Source organism: Ambystoma mexicanum, chromosome 5q, assembly GCF_040938575.1.
Source record: "Ambystoma mexicanum isolate Mex_15411 chromosome 5q, UKY_AmexF1_1, whole genome shotgun sequence".
Lineage (NCBI taxonomy): Eukaryota > Metazoa > Chordata > Amphibia > Caudata > Ambystomatidae > Ambystoma > Ambystoma mexicanum.
Window position 1 is genome coordinate 784,921,283 of NC_090933.1, and position 21,790 is coordinate 784,943,072.

Genomic DNA, 21,790 nt, shown 5'->3' on the forward strand with positions numbered 1-21,790 from the left:
GGCCAGAAATCAGAAAGGGAGTGGAGGTACAGAAAGTAGAGGGAGCCTGGGCTTAGGAAATTCAGAGGGGCCAAAAACAGAGGTTGGCTTTAAAGAGGCAGTGAGCTGCAGATTGGGAGAAAGGATGAGGGAAGAGTATGATAGAATGGGAGAATGGATGCAAGATGCAGAAGTAGGATGAAATGAAGGACTGTATACTGCGTGAGGAATTGGGGAGCGTAAGGTGGGAGTATGGTTTGGAGTTTGGCAGGGACTGGAGAGGGCAAATTGTGACTTGACAGTGTGACATCATTTGAGTGTGCATGACTGAATGAGAGGCTCTGGAATGCAAGTTGTGACAGGGAATTGGTGAGAGGTGTGTGGGTGTTTGGGGGATTGAAGAGCATAGAAGGGGAATGCAACTTATAATTATCAATACCGTTAATATTAAATAGGCATGCACATTAAACCAAAAAAGTAGCCAAAACAAACACTGTTCTCCCAAGCCTGAGACATCTTGGACTCTTCCTATTTAATTGATACAAAGGGTACACATAATGACACCCGGGCTCTCTTGTAGCCTTGCACACTTCTTCTTCCTGCAATGTGCCATTCTTGCACCCTCCAGTCAATAAAGAATGTGCTGTAAAAATGCTGTAATAGATAAAGGTACTTGCCTTCCGGCTGAATCGGCAAGCCGCTGGGAGCTCCTTGCTTCTGGCTCCACGGTGAGGTGGTCCTCACCGGGCTACTGCTCCGAAGCTCTTCCCCACCCTCCGGAACCAGCACTGCCATTCGTCGCCTCCGCGGTGGGCTGCAGGCTGGGGGAAAGGCAGCGGTCGGACAGTGAGCCCCCGATGACAGGGTAGCGAGCGACAGAACAGGATACACAGTCTTCGCAGCCATCACCTGATCATCCAGTCCATGCGTCGGGAATGCGACTTCAGCTAAGAAATTCTTTGGAGCGCAGGAAGTTGTTTCATTCGTCTTCATGGTGATTTGTTTTTGATTGTTGGAACGAGATGGCGGATCCTTTTCCTCCCCGTCGAGTGTACGCTTGGGCGATGTCATTGTTTTGGAAGGCTTTTGAGATGAAAGAGTAAAGCCTTTAGATGTGGGTAGAGCCGGCTTTTGGTCCTCTACCCTCGGCAGGCTGGCTGTGGTGTTTGCTGATGAGATACTGCCGAGATCTGTAGTTTTGGCTGTAATGTTGATTATGGCTGGCACGCCAAACAGGCCCTTGCACTGGCAGGCTTTATTTTCTGATTTTGCTGGTATCTTTTTTCTGTTGATTGAAAAATTTCAGTGGGCTGCGGCGTTCCAAGCCGCTGTCTTCACTGCGTGTCCGTTGGCTTTTTAGCCAGTGGCCTTCCTCACCCTGCAGTGGGGTGGCCATTTCCTTAGCCTGCAAGCCGCTGTTGTGCCGCAGACTGCCACAGACTGCCTTCACTCTGCAGCCTTCACTCCGCGGCCCGCTCAGCGTCTGGAATGGAGCTTTATGGAGACTCCTCCTCACACAAACGGCACTGTGGAGTTGTGCTGCCACAGACTGCCTTCACTATGCAGCCTTCACTCTGCAACCTTCACTCTGCAACCTTCACTCCGCGGCCCGCACCGCGGCTGGAATAGAGCTTTATGGAGACTCCTCCTCACACAAACAGCACTGTGGAAAGACTTGCCAATGTAGAGTTGTGCTGCCACAGAGACTGCCTTCACTCTGCAGCCTTCACTCCGTGGCCCGCTCCGCGGCTGGAATGGAGCTTTATGGAGCGTCCTCCTCACACAAACAGCACTGTGGAAAGACTTGCCAATGTAGAGTTGTGCTGCCACAGACTGCCTTCACTCTGCAGCCTTCACTCCGTGGCCCGCTCCGGGGCTGGAATGGAGCTTTATGGAGACTCCTCCTCACACAAACAGCACTGTGGAAAGACTTGCCAATGTAGAGTTGTGCTGCCACAGACTGCCTTCACTCTGCAGCCTTCACTCCGTGGCCCGCTCCGCGGCTGGAATGGAGCTTTATGGAGCGTCCTCCTCACACAAACAGCACTGTGGAAAGACTTGCCAATGTAGAGTTGTGCTGCCACAGACTGCCTTCACTCTGCAGCCTTCACTCCGTGGCCCGCTCCGGGGCTGGAATGGAGCTTTATGGAGCGTCCTCCTCACACAAACAGCACTGTGGAAAGACTTGCCAACGTAGAGTTGTGCTGCCACAGACTGCCTTCACTCTGCAGCCTTCTCTCCGTGGAGGCGACGAAAGGCAGTTCTGGCGTGGGGCTGGGTCAGAGGGTGGGGAGGTGCTTCGGAACGGTAGCCCAGCGAGGACCACCTCAGCATGGAGCCAGGAGCAACGGGCTTCCGGCGGTTCGCCGATTTAGCCGGAAGTCGAGCCCTGCATGCAAAGGCCCCATCGGGGGATGCCGGACAAAAGGCAGGACAAACCTGAGGAGGCAAGAACAGCTTTTGGGACTCCAGTATCCGGCCACCCGCACTCTTCCAATGATGCTGGGGAAGCCAGCAACCTCAAACAAAGTACAGGCAAAACGAGCGTGATGGACCCCTCCTCTGCTCCACCAGTAAATCCAACAGAGGACCAGGGGAACGCCCTGTTTTCAAAGAGGACAATCAAAATCGACATTCACCCCGTCTACGCTCAGGCTGATTTACTTAGTCCCCCAAATAGATACAAAAGCGACATGGAATCAGAAATTGAGGACTATTCATTTCTACCATAGATCTTTCTGATGAAGAAGCAGAGACCTCGCTCATCAATGACTCACAGTCCACTGCTTCAAATGCTATCAATAAAAAGGAGAACTTTTCGACACCAACATCGGCCAACTCCACAAGGTCTACTCGAACATTCCTATCGAAAGCGGAAAGATCTCGCAGGAAAAAAAAAGTTCAATTGCACTAACCTACCTACAATTGCCAATCAACAAAAAAATAAAAATGAAAAAAATAACGGAACTTTTCTCATCGGGGGCTCTTACCACAGAAACACTCTCGGAATTTTTTGTCTTGAAAAAAAGGAAAATCCAGACCACAGAAAGGGAAGAGATGTCAGGCGCAGTCTTACTGGAAGGAACATGTCACGAGCTGACTACTGATTCTGACTTAAGAACTCCTCTTCATTCGTGCACTCAGCAAAAACTAGAGGACAGTAAAGAATCGCTGAGAAAAATAGCATTCCTGAAAAAATGGCATATGAAACCCCGGCCTTCAAAGTACGGAGAAGCCCTGTTCGTGGCCGTGGAGTTACCGTCTCATCCTAAAGCAGCGCTAGATTTGCTAGGCAAATCAGATTCAAAGATTCCATCAGCCAGTGCAATTCAAAGGGAAAACTCTGAATCACACCTGCTAGAAAGCGCACCAGCGACCGCAACTCCCGAGAAGAGTCTGGCTCCTAAACACAGTCTACCTCATGAGGAAAGGTTGGAGTGTCTCCAAGTGTCTGAACCCACCCATCTCAATAATCCGGTTCACAGGGTATACACTAATCCTGACTCTTCAAGACTAAATAAGCTGAGGATAAACTGTGAATCTCAAACCCTCCTCACAACCACACAAACTCCAAGGAAATCCTCTAGATCTAATGATAACATGAGTGAAACTGGCTCCTCGACTCCCTCCAAAAGAACAGACCTTTTATCATGTCAACCTTTACAAAGCTTTATGAAGCCCTCAATGATACATCAAAAGATCAATTGACCCTAATTGCTTATATACAAACAAGACTGACGTTTCTTGAAGGGTATATCACTGCAAAAGAAAGCAATAAATTGGCTACAAGGGAGGTTGCCTCACAGACTGTGCAACCCAAACTTTTAGCAGACTCTTCAACGGTGACACAAACAGAAGTGATCACTATTACAACATCCAATTTAGTGGAGATACTTCGCTAAAATTCAAACCCAAGGCACATCCTATAGTAACGATCCCAACTCGCCACTCGGACTCGGTCGTTATGCAGCAACCCCTAAAACCAACAAAAGAGCACAGTGGAAAACATAAAACCAAAGTATTCAGTCCCTCAGGGCACAAAAAACGGGTGCTTGGTCTGGACATCTGACCTTTCGATTTCAAAAGATAATGAAAGTCTGTCAGATACTCAGCTGGCTAAACGACGTGGCCGACATAACCAAACAAAAACAACAAGCGTTACAACTATGACAACTTTCAAACCAGCATGTCTAACTTTTGAAAAACGACCCGTCTCCCACACCAAAAGCGCTCAAAATAGAGCTTTTTCGATCAATGCTGAGAAGGCTTTGGATTCAGAAACCAGCATTCTATCACCAACAGAAAGCAAACTTATGAATGCCGCCTTAAAATCTGACACAGCTCCCATAGACGCTCAGGGCTTAGAACCCAGTTATCCACTAAGAGGTAAAAGGAAAGCTAATTGAGGCACCTCTTCTTCAGGTGCGGGTGAACCGGCCCAGAAGGCTCCAATATTAGAACCTGAAACCCCAATATTCCTAACCTTAGAGGAAATAAAATTGAAACTTCTGGCACAGAAAAAGGATCCAAATCTAAACAAATATCCTCTAGCTCAACATACAAGAAAAAAAGAACAACCTAAGCTCCAACCCCATTCATCGGCTAGAGCGACAGAGTTGAACGGAGACAAATATAAGTACAAATCCAACTCCCCTAAAAGGATATCTTCGAGATGGAGTTCAAGAGTTCATACAAAGCAAAGATCAAAAAGTCGGTTTACATCTAGGAGACCTTCGTCTCAACATCGGGCCAAAGCAAATGATAGCGAGAGATGAGAAAAGTCGACTAGAACGCGAAGAGCAGCAAGTTCGAGGAGATCAAGAAGAGATACACATCAGTACACTATGCGTGAAAAGAGCGAGGATAGAAGAAAAAAAAGAGCAACGTTATTCTGTTCGGAAAGAACCACAAAAACCTGTACTTTCACACTAGAATGTATTTGGAAAGAAGGTTCTTCTTTCATCTTAAATAGAAAATCCATCTTGACCATCCTGCACCACATTTCATCACTTCAAAACATGTCATCAGATGAGATCTTCATCGTGGAGTTTACGATTGCGGACTGTATAGACAGTGTCTACCTCCATATAAAATCTCCAACCACGAAGTCCCTCCCGATCGAGGCTAAAAACAAACTGAGCACTGGGCTATGATCTTAAAGAATGTGAGAACCATGAATCAATGAATCGAACAATCTGTCATGAAAATCAGTGACCTCCTAATCATAAGATATCCGATCGAAGAATCAAGCCCTCTAGATCAACCTTGGGGTACAGAAGTAGAACCCGCGAGTCGAATACTCGGCATACCAAGAAACATGTAAAACAAGCTCTTCTCCACGGAAGAAAAGCAAATATTCCTCAAGTCGGTTTACCAAAAAAAGAAGGGACCATAGCAGGATGAGAGATAGCCCAGAGAGAAAGACCCAAAAGGAAGAATACAGAGCCACATCGCAAGGTATCGTGATCAATCAGATGACCCCCCTCCCTCCCCCCCAGAGAAATCAAAAAAGCCAAATACGTACTAACTCACTGGAAAATGAGCATGCCCCGGCAGGACCAAAAAAAAAAACTGGAACATAACGATCGATCAGGATGAACCAAAACAGAGACACATGGATACCATGAATGCCCTGAACCAAACCCGGATAGACCAAGAACTGAAAAACTGGACTTGGTTACCAGGAGCCTTGGCAACAAAACCCAGATTCTAGCAATTAGCGGCTGGCTCAGGAAAAAACATCTTAGCCCTCCCTAAAGTGAATGATGCCAACCGTCTGACCTTAGGCTCTTGGAATACCCAGGGTTTCTCACACTTGGTACATTCCGTGGATATCAACTTTGGGCTATTTGATATCCTCTGTCTCCAAGAAGTTTGGATGTTAAACCTTCAATCGACTGTTTTGATATCGCCTTCTCCCCAGCTTTGCAAGGGCCGGCAGGAAGACCAAGGGCTGGCCGAATTACAGCAATTGTAATAGGAGGGGATCTTCAACTAGAGAAAATAATAACAAATGAGCCCCACATACTGACCACCCTAAGCAGATGGTCCCCAGCACAATTCATCGCCAACCCATGGAAAGGAACAACATATCTTGTGATAAATGTCTATTGGATTCCGAAAGAACTCCATGCAGTGTCATTCATCCCTAAGATTGAAGAAATTCTGGATAAGGCGGGTAGGGTCCACACAATAGACAACACGATATTATGTGGGGACTTGAACTCTAAAATCATCACGCAAGCACAGGAAACCAAAGCGACCAAAAAGCTCATATCAGAAAAGAAAAATAAAGGATCAATAGTCCCAGAAGCCATAATCACAGGAAAGAAATGGATGCCTACGACATGCACAACTTACACTCTCTAAAAAAACCTCTAAACCCGACATCCCAACTTGGGAGTTAGCAGGTCGTCAGGCAACTTTAGATCACATATACGGTTCCTGCGATCTATTAACCAAAATTACGCTCGTCAGGATCATTCGCACCATGCACAGCGATCACAACCTTTTGCTAACAACATGGAAATCTACCACTCTTGCTACTTACTCTCCTCGTCCCTCAATGCTGACTAACATTCAGACCGGCAACAAGGGTACTCGCCTACGGTTGAAAGCCACCGCTATCACCGATGTAACAGAGCGTCATTGTGAAATCAGAAAGCTAGAAAAGCGAAAAGTGGATCCATCTCTTACAGACTACTGCCCCCTCTTAATACCATATTAAGCGTCGAAAATGGGGGGTAGAGCATTGATAAAAATCCAACATCATAACAACCAGATCCTGAAGGAAAAGAGACTTTCCATGAGACAAGCCAAAAGAAAAGCAACTCGGCGCTCTTCCTTACACAATCTCCTGGAAGCCAAGGCAGCCATCAAACATTACAAAAACTGGCTTAAAGGATACAAAATCCAACTTTATCAAGATGACTCTGAGGCGATGTTAAGAACCATCAGCAGCAAGAAACCAAAAGCCTTCTGGTCACTAATCTCACCCAGAGGAGAAACAAACCAGGATTCATTAACGAGCAGTGTGATCGAAAAGACTTGGGTGATGCATTTTGCTAATCTCTTCGGCGACTGTCCTAGCCTACCTATGGCATACTCTGAGGATACCAACAGATGGGACATAGAACTGTACAGAAGCAACATTGAAGAAAAAATCAAAAAGTTTAAATCATCTCATGACCCAGGACTGGATGGATTGTCAAATATAGACTTAAAGAATAACTCTGGTCCATGGTCCTTGCTGATAGCTGAAATATTCGAATCATGCTCATCATCAAGATCAATACCTCCCTCCTTGGAAAACCACAAATGTGGTGCTGCTTTACAAATCTGGGGACAGAAATGACCCAAACAACTACCGCCCTATCCCTTTACTCGATCGCATCAGGAAACATTTTGGGTCCTTCCTCTTAGACAACTTCAAAGCATGGGACACATCCTCCGAAGGATCAGATCCCTTCCAAACAGGTTTTACTAAAAACCTTGGAAAAAGCCAACATATTTACACTCAGCATTTTAAAGGCGAAAGTAATGGAAGGCTCTCCTCATCTATTCCTTGCGTTTATCGATCTGTCAAAAGCATTTGCCAAAGTCAACAGAAATAAACTCTGGAGGAAACTTTGGAATTACCCAAAATCCCTGCGAGCGCCGATTAAAGAATTTATACTCCCAGACCTCGATGAGAGTTCGCCTTAACGGAGCGGGACTACTCTCAATAAACATCAGCACTGATCGCGGAGTCAAGCAAGGCTGCTCTCTGGCTCCGGTGCAGCATACAGAAAACGCGGTTAAAGCTTTCCCGCCCTCTCTGGGCTCTGAAAAAATCAGCAGGTTGATCTATGCGGATGATATTATCCTAATCGATCAAACAAAGATCGGTTTACAAAGAAAGTTGGACAACCTAGACAAATACCTCAAGGCCAATGACTTGGAGAGTAACACAGAGAAGACCAAAGTAATGTGTTTAGATAAAAGGTTTGAGGTGAAAAGATCCAGTTGCATGGTTTCTAGCAAAAGAGCAGCTAGAAGCCGACTCTACCCACATCTAAAGAGCAGCTAGAAAATGTTGAAACCTTCAGTAACCAACTACGTAAACTACTGATGCAAGAAACCTTGATCCTTAAAAACAAAGGCCTGACCAACCAAACAATATTGATGGACAGAAAGTTTAGGCGCTTTTCGCTGAAAGTGGCAATCACATTTCATAAGGCTAAAGTGGTCCCTGCACTTACCTATGGGGCAGAAGCAATACCAATGATCCCTGATAACATCTAGAACAAGCTGGAAGGATCGCTATGGAGGAAACTGTTATGACTCCCTCCACCTACACCAGTGGCTCTAATCAGAAGAGAGCTAAGTCTCACATCTCTTAAGTGAACTGCCTATCTCAACGACCTAATGCTATTCAGGAAAGACATGGAGAAAAGATCCAACAAAATGTTGACAAATTGAACGAACGAAAATCAGGCATTTTTGAAAGAAATAGGAAGCTCGGAAGAGGAACTTTTGACAAATCCAACCAAAATGGCTAGAAAATTCAAAGAAACAGATTGGTTTAATACCTTGACCAAGGCCATGAGTTATAAGTGCGTCGCACATCTACCGCCCTATGCCCAAAAACGGAACGAGCCTACCAGCTATCTATTAAAATTTCCAAACAAGAAAAACTGTTCCATCTTCCTGAGAGCAAGGTTAAACGCCTTAAAAACAAATGAAATCCTGGGAATCTGGAACAAGACAGACGCAACCTCCTGTCGCTTCTGTACAGACCCACTTTCAATTGAAAACCTGAAGCATCTCATCCTTAAGTGCCCGAGACTTGTGTCTAACAGGAAAATTCATCTAGCCCACTTAAAGTCGTATTTCTGTACCCTGATGAAGATTACTGGTGGGCGTATTTGATGGATGGTCTAAATCGAAAACCGGTAATAACCGACGGAAACTTCTTGAAGAGCCTTGATCTGAATTTACTTAATCAAAAACCCAATCAAATTGAGGTTTCGATTTATGAAACCTATAAAAAGAGAAAAAAAAAGAGAGAGACAAAATTTTAAGGCAAAAAAACAGAATATCATGGATTGCAACTTTTTGTAAAAACTGGTAAAACACAGTTAAACACAAATAAAAAAATAAAAAAAGAAATAAAGGTATCTGCCGCAAACTTTGCCGTTTCATGCCGCAATATCATGGAGGGTCTTGTCGAAAGCTGATATTTATATTTAAGAAACTGAAAAGGGTTTGTGTGTTTTTTTTTTTTTTTAAAGGACACACACAAAATGGCTGCAGCATTTTAGGTACAAGTGCTCTCTGAACGTATTGCCTCTCCAGAACACCCACCTCTAATTTTATTAGCAAGCAAATGGAACTAGTTCAAGCCACAAATAGTGACGTCTTGAAGGAAGTTACCAAGCACCAAGAGATGCTTCAATCACAAAAGAGGATACTTGAGGCAGGAACATTTCCATAGCAAGCCCACTATACATTGATGGTTTTGGGTACTGTTTCACAAATTCTCATACTAAACACTAATTCTTTTAGGTAATAATTCCAACCGAGGCACTCTTTTTAATGTGATTTTCTTTGATTCCGACAATTCTGTGCATTAGAAAGGATGGGGAATTTGAGCCATTGGCAATTCCTCGTGAATTGTAAATAGCTGACGGATGGTCTTGATGAAAGTGGAAGAGAAATGCATGAAGAAAAGAATTTCAAAGCAGTTGTGCTTTTCCAGTCCACAGGTAAGCAATGTTTTTTTAATTATCATTATTATTTTTGTCTGTCAATCTGTTTGATGTTGGGGGGAGAAGTGTACATCTGATGTCCCTACGCAAAGGCATTTCATTTTTTCACATACAGTTGAGTGCTGCACAATGCCCAGCACTCTTTTACAGCATCTCTATATCCTCTAGAGTAACTCTCTAAAGTATAGATGGCCTACGTGATTTCTCTTGATGTATGTCATTTATAATGCACCTGTACAGAAGTGTTTCTAAGCATGACAAGACCAGGGAGGGAAGACTGAGGGGGGACAAGACACATTCTTATTTGTCCTTGTCATTCAAATCGTGTGATAATGAGAGGTGCAAGGGGAAAGGTAGTGGCGGGGGGGTCAAGGCAGAAGGGAGGGGAAAACAGGGCAGCAATGTTCTGAGTAAGTGCAGCCAGGGAAGAGCGGCTCTGGGTAGTGCAAAGAGAAAAAGGGACTATAGGGATACAGTTGCATCCCCTAAGTGTGTGGTAGGCCTGGAGGCAATGCAAGAGTGACTGATCAAGAAAGAGCCTGGCACCCAGTGAGACTCTGAGGGTAGCCAAGCAACCAGTCAGTACAGCAGACGGGTAGGTCAGCAGGTTAGGGAGAGGGAGCAAGCCGAGGAGAAGTGGAAAGTTTTGTGCTGCTTCTGGAACTGCAGGTGGTCCGGCTCATGTTTGAGAGGAGTAGGGGGGCCATTCCAGAGGGAGGCACCTGCAGGAGAGAGAGATCTACCTCAACTCTCTGTCTGGAGAAGCATCTAACCCTTAGAGAGTTGGAGGTAGCTGAGCAAAGGGCTCGAGAAGGAAGGGATTTTGGAAGAGAGTGTTGGATGTAGTGCGGGCCCTGGCCCCAGAAAGCCTTGTGGACAATGCAAAGGGTCTAAAACTTGATCCTTGCAGCCACCTGAGATATTTCATGGCTGGAGAAATACGGTCCCTGGGCTTCAGGCCAAGGATACGTCTCGCAGTCCTGTTCTGGATTAGTGGCAGAGGGCAGAGAGTAGAGGAAGGCAGATTGAGGAAGATGCTATTGCAGTAGTCTGGCCTAGAGAACCAGCGCTCTGGAGACAATGAGGTTCTGGTGGAAAGTGAGAAAGGGAAGAGTCCCTTTGAGGAGGTGCAGCTAGTGGGACTTATTGGCAACATCCGAGATGTGAGGAGAGAAAGAGAGTGTAGTCGAAAGATGATATCAAGGTTTTTTGCCTCGCAGGAAGGCGAAGGAAGAGGGCCCAAGGCAGGCGGCCAGAGTGAGAGAGGGAAAGCAGGTGCAGGGGTCCTAATGAGAAGGATCTCACTTACTGGCATTAGGGCAGAGATCGTTGGAGGGGCACCAATCCTGAATCGCGAATAGACAGTCAGGAATGAGCGAGAGAGGAGAGGAGGCTGAGAGGGGCCTGAAGGAAAGCAGTGTCATCCACATAACACTGGAAGTTAGAGACGGTAGAGAACTTGTGGACCAAAGCGGCCAAGTAGAGGTTGAAAAACCAGGGTGAGAGGATAGAGCCCTGGGCAATGCCACAGGTAGAGAGAGAGAGGTGGCAAAGAAAAAGGGACCAAGTTGGACCTGGGAGGGGCGGTCCAAGAGGAAAGAGGTCAGCCAGTCAGGGCCTGATCAATGATGCCCAGGTTCTCAGATTCGATTGATTGCATCGGTGACTGTGTCGAAAACAGAGGAAAGATCAAGGAGATTGAGGACAGGACTGCTGGAATTAAGGGGAGAGAGCAGATCGATCTTCACAGGTGTTCAGGAGGGCAGTTTCTGTGCCTCTTACAACCCTGAAGCCAGACTGATGGTCACAGAGAACCAACAGATTCACTGTGGAGACTAAGCTGGGAGATGGCCAGATTTTCCAAGAGTTTGCCCAGCAAAGTGGTGATGGAGATTGGGCAATAGTGTGCTAGGCATGTAAGGTCGGCAGACGGCTTCTTAAGGGAGTGCTTAAGGGGAGAGGGCAACATTCCAGTGGCGAAAGAGGGATTGCAGAAATCGGCCAATGCTGGAGCGAGGGTGTCAATATGGTCCTTGATGGTTCTGGAGGAGCAGGGGAGCATCTGTTTGGTTGCCACTTTCATAGATCAGACCTGTCTCGAAACCTCACTACCCTTTCTGACTAATTATATCTACTCGCTACTTACTGGCACAGAGTTTCCATTTGATACGTGTTCCCTGTTACTACAGAGCGCAATTACAACCTTGTTTGCTACTCGATTACCCGAAGCTGATTGCCACTCTACACCCGGCTCTGTGATGGCTTGTCGTCCTTTTGTGAAGCACGCCATACTTTAGGAAGCCCCTGGGTCTGCCATCGGCTGACATAAGGTCAGTTGCTCATTTCTATCACTACGAGTGCTTTTCTCACGAGTTTAGGCATTGCCTGCCTTGATATGTTCACCTATTTAGGTGTTCTATTGTTTATACATTATCCACAGGTAGCCAGCATATCTTCTTTGTCTGCAATCTGGAAAGCTAGCCACTCTAGACGAGGCACTTCACACAGATAGTGTGCACACGCGCACCAATACCTACCTGTCTCCCGGTTTTTTACTTCATGTGAGTCTCCGTTGTTGTTTTTCTCCAGACACTGGGCCTCATCACGAGTTGGGCTGTATTCCCGGCTGTAATACTGCCGACTGTAATAGCCCTAGCACCGACCGGTCCGGCTGTATTACCGCCGGATCACGAGTTGGGTGTTAACGGTAAATCCCCATTCCCCATTGGGTCCATTGGATTCAATGGGGCATTTTCATCGCTAATTATGTGGGCTAATACAGCCGAAAACAGGGGATTTTCACATCCAGAGAAAGGCTGGAGGTAAAACAGCCCATTTAGCGCCCAACTCGTGATAGGGACAGCCCTTAAATGCGGCCACCGCATTTAAGGGCTACAGCCCAACTCGTGATGAGGCCCACTGTATTTACCTCTTCTGTGATTTCAAGCTGTTCACAACTGAGGTCTTTATTTAATAACCATACACTGTATGTGTATTTATCCACTGCCATGTTTCATCTTTCTAGGCTAACCCACCACCATCTTTGGGCAAATTCATGTCTCATTGGCTTACTGCTCTTAGTGACTTTCATGTCCACAGTTCCTGCATGACACTTTTGGCTTTCTCTTTTGCTACCATTACTACCTATTAGTATATTATACGTATTCTTCTTTTTTTCTTTAGTGTTCCTGGGCGTATGCCATTTCTTCCTTTAGGATCCAGTTTCCTGTCTTTGACAGATTCTAGCAGCACACCGCAGTACTCTTTCACAATCTACTATATAGGTAAGGCCATTCACCCTTAAACTTTGTGTCTTTACAATCCAATAGTGGCTATATATACTCCATGTTCCCCCTTCGAAATGGGGTTTACCACCCCCTGAGGTCCATATGATGACCAGTAGACCTCCCTATGGATATTCTGACTGTCTTGTAACGTATTTCCTACTGTTGTTTCTTGCTATTATGTATATTGGTCTAAAGATTCATAGTGTTTGTAGTGGCTGTATTTGAATAGGTTGTCCTTGCCACAATGGATATATGTCTCTAGTACTCATGTGACTGAAAGTATAGGTTTGACTAGTTTGATGTGTCTAGATCTAATGGATTTATTTTTCATTTTTCTATTTTGCTTTTGTAACACTATACTCTACATCAGCTCCACAAAGGCTCTTGAAGAAGAGTATTGACCTCGAAACGCGTCAGCCTACAACAATGGATTTTCTGTTATTTGTGATGATGTAAACAATGTGCTTCTGTTTATATTGCTTTTACTTCAATCATTTCTTATGAATAAATGGGAGTTTACACTCCTACTTTTTACACTGTTATTAGTAAAGTGTTTTTGGCCTAATTAGAAAGAATATAGCCTTACCAAACTACTCTACACACATCATGTTAAACTACTATCCTTAAGAATTATACGCCTTTGTGCGTATCCCCAGAGTGTGCAGGGGACGGGAGGACTCCAATCTTGGGTCCTCTTCTTTGTTCCTGTCTCGAAACCTCGCCAGGTCCTGTTAGAGAGGAAGAGGTGAAAGGAGGAGGAGAGGGAGAGATGGCCAAAGGGGGGCCGAGCGGGGCAGAGGGTGAGGAAGAGGAGATAGACAGGATGTCCTGAGTTTTAGTGGAGAAGTTGAGAGGCCAGAGCCATACAAATGGCCTGGGAGGGAACAGGAAAGGTGGAGACTGCAGCAGGATTGGCCAGTTCCTTGCAGATTTTAAAGAGTTTGGCTGTGTTGTTAGAAGCAGCTGAGATGCAAGTTTGAATGTGTGCTCTCTTCTTGGATGGGACAGAGAGGCTGTATTGCCTTTTGAGCAGGCGGCAAGCCAGTTTGTCAGAGGATGCGTCCAATGCACTCCACTTCCTCTCAGCCACCCTGCACTTGCGTTTCAGGACGGCGAGGTCAGACTTATACTAAGAGTTGCACTTGGAGGTAGGATTCGGCAAGATTCTCATGACTCGGGCAAGAATGTCCAGGGTGTTGGAAATAGAAAGATGCAGATTAGAAAGGGCTGTGTCAGGGTGTGAGTCTGCTGCAGGAGTAGGAGGAGCAGAGAAAGTAGAGGCAAAGGCATCCACTGACGCACACTGTGCAGAGTGTGTCGGACCAGAGGGCACAATGGAAAGAGAGTGTTGCAGAGGTTGTAGAAAAGCACAGAAGATGGGTTGGGAACATCCAGGTGGATTTTGACATCTTCGAGGAGGAGAAGTTGAGAAGTGGAGGCAAGGAGAGCAGAGGAGAGGTCGGCCCATTCAGAGAGGAAGAGGGCGACCTGGCCAGGTGGCCTGTAGCTAGTGGCCACAGAGAGGCCAGAAAAGATTGAGAGCCACAACAAAAAGACACAGGAGGCGACTCACAACAATGAACAGCACGCCTTGCAGGCGTGGGGGATTAGGTGGGAGCCTAGAGAGAACCAGCAACAATGCCACAGTTACTGGAATGCAAAACACCCAGGGTAGGTTTTTGAGCACAGTACAACACACCCTGATTCGACTTACCGGATCAGTCGCAGCAGGTCGACGGCTGCAGGCTATGTGCTACCACGGCAGACGCCACTCGAGATGTCCTTAGCCTCTGGTCCATGGCTGAGGGTGCTGACACGGCTGCAGTGCCTTGGGTGGCTGATTTTATAGGGCCTGCCAACCAATGGGAGTGCGGTGGGTGAGAGGGCCAACAAACAAGGAAGCAACCGGGACACAGGGAGGGGGGCGCGGGAGCACAGGGTCACACGCGCGCACACACACGTTTACAAATGCACAATTTACTGTGCCACGGAGCTCCTGTCCTCATCCCAGCACCGGTGAAGTTGCCGTTGGCGTTGCCTGATGATGGTGGGGATGGCCTTTTGGGACAGAGGGAGGAAACACATGTTGGTGAATGCTTACCTGGGGTCCAGGCCTTGGGTCCTCCTGGTCCGAACAGGCCCAAAAAGGAATGGTTCTTTTCTTCCTCTGAGCTTCGCTTCGGATGCCAAGACGAGAGACTCCATTTATATAAGATTTAAGAGCAGAAAGGAAGTGGTGGGGCTAAGATGGCGGGTGGTGCTTAGGCCAGATGACCTAGGTCCACTTGCACCTGCTCACCAACTGCAAAGGAAAAGAGGCTGGAGGGCTGCTTAAGTAGGTGAAAAAGAGCAGCAAACTAGGAAGGCACTAACAGTTTAAAGTGATTGACTGGTGGGCAGGGCTTAGGCCAGGTCACCTAGATCCACTTACTCCTGCTCACCAACTGCCTTATGTTATTGGGCATTTGTAGAGCACCTTTTACCATTGGTATGATATCAAAGCGCTATGGGTTGGAACGCCCTTGGGGGCTCTCGTCCAGGTCAGAGTGTGTGTGCAGCTAGACGGAGTTGTGGGTAGCTGCGTGGGGAGGGAGGGAAAGAGCCAAGGAGCGCAAGAATAAGTAAAAATTAAACCACGGATGGATGGGATCGCTCATAGGGGGAGTGACTTGCCCCAGTGTACAGCTCAAGCAAAAAGTCTGTTTTATTGATAGTCACATTTTGAAGTTTTAACTTACCTTTTTCATACCCGCAGCCAAGAAACGGTGTATAAAGACACAGAAAACATTTAACAAAATAATTAAAAACCTATTGTGGTGTGATGCATAATTCAGGCTTTAAAATTAAAGGCATAGGAGGGAAAAGCAGCTACTGGTGGAATCTGGCAGTCTGGGAAACGCTGGAAAACTTGTTTTGCATGATCTGCAAGAAGAAGATTGAGTGAAAAACAAAAGAAAAAGTGAATTATATTGTAAAAGCTGATGGTTGGATACCGACTATTCCTAAATTTTGAAATGTCTGTTCACAGTTTTGTGACCCAAAGTCTTTTGCCAGGGATGGCTAGTGTTCTTCATTCCTCCTACATTTCTTCCTCAGAACCCGCCTCTGTTATTTCACCTGGACAATTGAAAGATGCAGCAATAAATCGGCAGATGTCTCTGTTTAATGTTGCAGTTCCCAAAGATGTAGCTGTGCAGAAACCACAAAATATTGGACTATCAAGTAACAGTCAATTGTCTGCTACAAAAGGTTTCTTGGACAGGTAGAGCACCATGTCTTCTCAACGGTGTGTCCTTGTTACAGTATGGCTGTCATGCCTGTTTATACAGTAAAGTGACACCTACATGTTCCCACGCACCTGCTCAATCATTCAGAGTGCAGTCTTTAAAAACAATGGATTTGGAACATCCCCACAACCGAGTTTGGTTGCTACGCCCTGCTACTAATCGACAAAGTAATGTACAACAATATCCATCTTTAATGGATTGCCCTAAATTTACTGATTACTGTGGTGAAACAGATTCAGTGTGTGTGGAGCTCACATGCTGCTGTGTGAAACTGAAGATGCAAGTGTTCTTGTGTATAGAACTATATAGTTGATCTTGTGAATTTGTAGGTTGGAGCCAACTTGTACATGTTTTTGTGTTATTCGTTATTGTCTATGATTTGTGGTAGGGTCAGCAAGTGTTTTCTCGGGTGTGGTGAATGGTCGAACTCATTGTTAGGTGCTCATGGCGATATTGGGTGAAGTGACTGTTGGCAGTCTGTCATGCAGGTAGACCTTTAACAGATACTGTTTAGGTTAACAGATACTGTTTAGGTCACTGAAAGTGTGAATTTTAGTGCAGTTATTTGTAATTGTTGGAGTTTATTCGGTGTGATGCCATGTTAGCTAAAGGTGAGAACTGAAATGAGGGAGTTAATAGGTTGGTTTGTGACATTGTGGGGTGGCTTTGTAGTTTTGGGCACTAAATCTGCAAACTTAGTTAATGATATTTGAGTGCTTTAGCGTAGAAGGCAAAGATGTAATGTGACAGCTGCAAATTCCCTTGAGGTTTTCCAGGACACTATCCATCTAACTAGACTCGCCCTAAAGTAATGCCACTCATCTTGCTCACAAGGGCTACATCCTGGGGTAATCAAAACCCTTTTCCTAAATCTTGCAAGCATCATGAAATACCTCCTCCTGGAGTTGTCTGCTCTGAGCTGGGGGTAAATGCGCTGGCTTTCCACCTGGTTTTGGTGCTATTGGCACGTCGCTAATAGCACCAAACCCAATGGGGAATTATGGCGACACTGCTACTCGTGATCCAGCGAGCGCTGGACTGAGTAACGGTAATGCTAATTGCATTGGACGGTATCCCGGCGCAGTTACAGCCGGGATCTGCCCAACTCGTGATGAGGCCGAAAGTATTCCAAATTTTGTTAAAACTGAAATGAAGCTGAATGAAAAGAAGAAAAAAACTGGAATGCGCTAAAATGAAGAATACTCTGATCTACCCTGGCCATTATACATAGCCCTTAATCATTCTGATCTCCTTAATATTTGAGTCCTTGGTCTTTGACGCTCTCCTTCTGCCTCCACTATATTAACTTTGCAAAATGTTCCTGCTCTTTCAGGTTTAAAATCGGGTCTCCATATCTGCTGCCAAACAAGCTATCCATTATTCCAGACCTGCTGTGCTGTTATTAGCCCTACACGCCCCTCTGCTGGCCCACTGATAGCCTTCTGTGACACATTCTGCAGTGCCAAGCAACATTGTTGCTTACCACCCAGGCATCTGTGCTTCAGCAGGAATTTCTGTATTTTCAGACGCTACTTTTCGGTTTCGTAATTCCCCTGCCTCTCTCTGCCCAGCTACTCAATTCGAGCCTTCTAAATACATAAAGTACACCTAGCTTGCAAGGCACACCAGTAGCTCTTATTAGAAAAACTGACCTAGATACATTCATATCACATGACACACAAGTCATGTTATACGCTGTGTACGTTCTATACTGGTGCTGCTGCTTCCTGCATGGTTGAGGCTCCAGGAAATGGGTTTAGCAACAAGTCTGCATCCCTTCATGACAAATGATGTATACGCTTGCGGTCTGATACATAGTTTCTCTTCCTACTTCAAATGACTGTGATATCCATGAACTAGAAGCGAATGGGCACAATTCACCTCTTGGAACACACAACCGTAGCAATGAGCCGTGCACAAATGTTTTTCATGAGATAGCAGCTGGTGGAACCCCACGGTGTTCACAAGCCAAGCCATAAACACAGAGAGGGACATAGATTACTCTAATATTGAGGGTTTGGGGAGGCAGATAATCTACAGTGTAGCAAAAAGCCAATCGCTCTCTTCAATTGGTAAAATAGCACTCAGGCACTGTTCCAAATGCTTCGGCAGAGTAATGGAAGATCTGCTTAAAATCGGGGGCAGAACCCCCCCAAAAAAATCTGGATTTAAAGTGCATTGTTACTGGACTTTTCCAAAGATTAAAATGGTCATTAAATCCAGATAATCCAATTGTACTGGGTGGATTGCATTTGGCCTAATACACTCCAAATAAGTTAATTCGCAATCCTCAGTGGAATGCAATCCCTAAACAATCCAAGTAATGCAATCCCCAAACAATCCAGTAAACCTCCAAAAACAATCAAAACCTATAAAAATCCCAAAGAGATGCATTCACGAAACAATCCTATTAAAAGAAAGTTCCAGAAGCAGTGCAATCCCAGAAGCAGTGCAATCCTCAAATAATCCTATTTGAATTGTTTTGGTTTAAAATTAACCCTCCAATAGGAATGTGGTCTTGGCAGTCATTTGGGTAAAATCACATGAAAATCGAACAAGGTTCATGAGATATTATTTATATTAAAAAAGAATTGACACCTGCTTTTTTTCAATTGTATTTATAAAGAGGCAGAATAAGATTCAACTAGAAACTGTACATGGCACACAAGCATAACTGTAGCAGTCCAAGAACTTGGTGCTTTACAATGTGTGGACCCACATGGATAAAATAAATATCAGCCAGGGAGTCAAATTGGGACCCAGTCCAAGCCAAGGGAGTAAGAGAGTTGGATGGGGACCCAGCCCAAGGAACAGGGGAGTCTGGTGGGGACCCAGTACCGGCCAGTGAGTCAATTGGGAGCACAGCCCAATCACAGGGAGCAAGGGAGTTGGGTGGGGACCCAGTACAATCCAGGGAATTGAATGGGACCCAGTACCAGCCAGGGAGTCAATTTGGGACTCAATCCCAGGGAACAAGGGAGTCGGGTGGGGACCGAGCCCAGGAGGCACGCCAAGTGGGGGACCCAGTATCAGCCAGGGGAGTCAATTGGGGCCCAGGCCAAGCCCAGGGAGCAAGGGAGTTGGGTGTGGACCTAGCCCAGGGAACAATGATGAGGGGGCACCCAGAACAAGCCAGGGAGTGAAATGGGGACCCAGTACTAGCCAGGGAATACATTGGGGGCCCAGACCAAGCCCAGGGAGCAAGGGAGTCAGGTGGGGACACTGTACCAGCCAGGGAATCAAATGGGACCCAGTACCAGCCAGTAAGTCATTTGGGAGCACAGCCCAAGCACGGGGAGCAAGGGAGTTGGGTGGGGACCCAGTACCAGCTAGGGAATCGAATGGGATCCAGTACCAGCCAGGCAGTCAATTTGGGACCCAGTACCAGCCAGGGAGTCAACTGGGGACACAATCCCAGGGAACAAGGGAGTCGGGTGGGCACCGAGCCCAGGAGGCACGCCAAGTGGGGGACCCAGTACCAGTCAGGGAGTCAATTTGGGACCCAGACCAAGCCCAGGGAGCAAGAAAGTCAGGTGGGGACACAGACCCAGCCCAGGGAATAAAGGAGAGGGATGCCGGTCCATGGAACATGAGCCGGAGAGGGGACAACACAAATCCATGCAAGGGGGAAAGAGGAGACCCAGCCTCCACGAAGTGAGCAGAACAAGCCCAGGCAGCAAGGGTGTTCCATGAACCAACCCAGTTATCATTTTATAATACAATCATTCTTTGAAAAATAACATGAATTTTGCATTCTTTAATTTGTGACTAGACTTGCATAGAAAAAGACAAGTCGGGTGCCTTTCTCTTCATTCGGTAGATTCCCAATTTTGTTTGGCAGTGCTTTTCGGTACTCAACAGCAGAGAATTCTGCAAGGCCCATTTCCATTGCTTGCATACATTCTGAAATGCAAAAGGGAAGAATTATGTAGAAATAGTTTGAAAAGAGCAAGCAAAAAAATCTAACAAGCACGTACATCTTGAAAGGAGGTGCTCATCAATTATTATAACTTTGCTGTAGATGTGCCTGGCATAGGGATGCATGGATGAAAGGGAGCATAGTGGACCATTTGCCCTGTACACTCTCCAAATAAATATATTTAACATGTGTGTTCTGAATGGCATTTATGTACCTTTTTTATAGCTTCTTCTCGATGACAATCCAATGTTAATCTTCCCTTTAGCTGCCTCATGGAAGGTAAATGGATACGGGTAGGTCAGGCTTTTGTCCTCTGCATCTGTCCGTGGACTGTTGAAGGATGTTAAATGCGACAGCTCACTGCTCTCCCAGGTGGGAAATTAACAAGCTGCCTCTTGCGCTCATTGTCCCCAGCTTTTCCCAGGGCCATTACCCAGTGTGCCCTGCCCTAGAAACAGGCCTGTGATGGATTGTCATCTTAAGTGTAATTTTGATTTTTATTAAATGAATAAAATGAAATGATGTGTGTAATTCCATCTCAATAAGGGTAATCTGCTAATCGGATTCCCCTTTCTTAAACTCCATGCCAAAAGCATAATGTACAGCTTTACCTTGCTGGATTAGTATCCTTTTCTGCAGCGCCTGCTTTCCAGTGGCAGAGAGCAGGTTCAGGAATCACAGGTGCCCATTTGACAGGGGGCTGCATTTAAGATATGTACCCCAGTTCCAAACGATGCATAACTATGATTATGCTATATTGGTGGCATGTTAAACTTTAAATATGAGCTATACTTGAGTCTGGGGTATGGTGGCTAGCATCTCTCATAATTATCTAAGCTGCATCAATTTCATATCGCACATTTTGGCTCTGGGAGCCCAGCTCAGCTGTGAAAGGATTGTTTTATCCCCTCAGCCAGGCTGTCCTTACTGCTCCCAGCTAGACTGTAGCCCTGGTGCTTGCCTCTCTTTGTTCCTTTGTGAGGGCAGGTAACACCCTCCCCACAGGGATAGTCACTCCACAGAAAGCTGCCTGGGAACAGGAATCAACGGGCACACCAATTCACAAAAGGAGAGTAGCCTCACACAAGTCTTTGGGGAAGGGGCTGGGTTAGTGTAGACAGAGGGAGCTTTCAACACCTGGAGGAAGGTTCCACCATCTTGTTTCTCTCTGCCTCCATGTTCTTTTCCTGTCCTCTACACTTCCTGTAGCACAACGCACTTCAGGTGTGATGGCAGAAGGCAAAAGCCACTTCTAAGAGCAGGGATTGGACTCCTAAAGCAGACTAGCTTTAGACCAATCACTTATGGAACTTTGTCTTTAAAAATAAAGGCATTCCACTTCTTCTTTGATTCATCTCTGGACTTCATGAAGATTTCTATTTGAAAGTGTACAGGAGCCTAATCTGAATAGATTAGCCTCACCATTTTATGATGGAGATACAAAGGTAGTAATAGTTTGAAAATGGAACTAGTCCCCTTCTTTAGGTCTTTGAAAGATGTGTCACTAAGATGAAAGGTTCTAAAATGAATATGGATAAAATATATAAAAAATCAGAGATATGGGAAAAT

General features: G+C 45.8%; 1 long non-coding RNA gene across 3 annotated transcripts in view; it reads left to right on the forward strand.

Annotated features, from left to right (window-relative positions):
• LOC138497667 (uncharacterized) overlaps window positions 1-21,790 on the forward strand; it is a 56,676-nt gene that overhangs the window by 28,475 nt on the left and 6,411 nt on the right. The window contains exons 2-6 of one of the 3 annotated variants that reach the window (XR_011278633.1): window positions 9,594-9,725; window positions 11,918-12,058; window positions 12,169-12,289; window positions 12,912-13,012; window positions 13,386-13,557. This is a non-coding gene — a long non-coding RNA (uncharacterized lncRNA). Of the gene's footprint in view, window positions 1-9,593; window positions 9,726-11,917; window positions 12,059-12,168; window positions 12,290-12,911; window positions 13,013-13,385; window positions 13,558-21,790 lie in introns of those variants that run through there. The other 2 variants (XR_011278632.1, XR_011278634.1) reach the window with 2 other exon arrangements.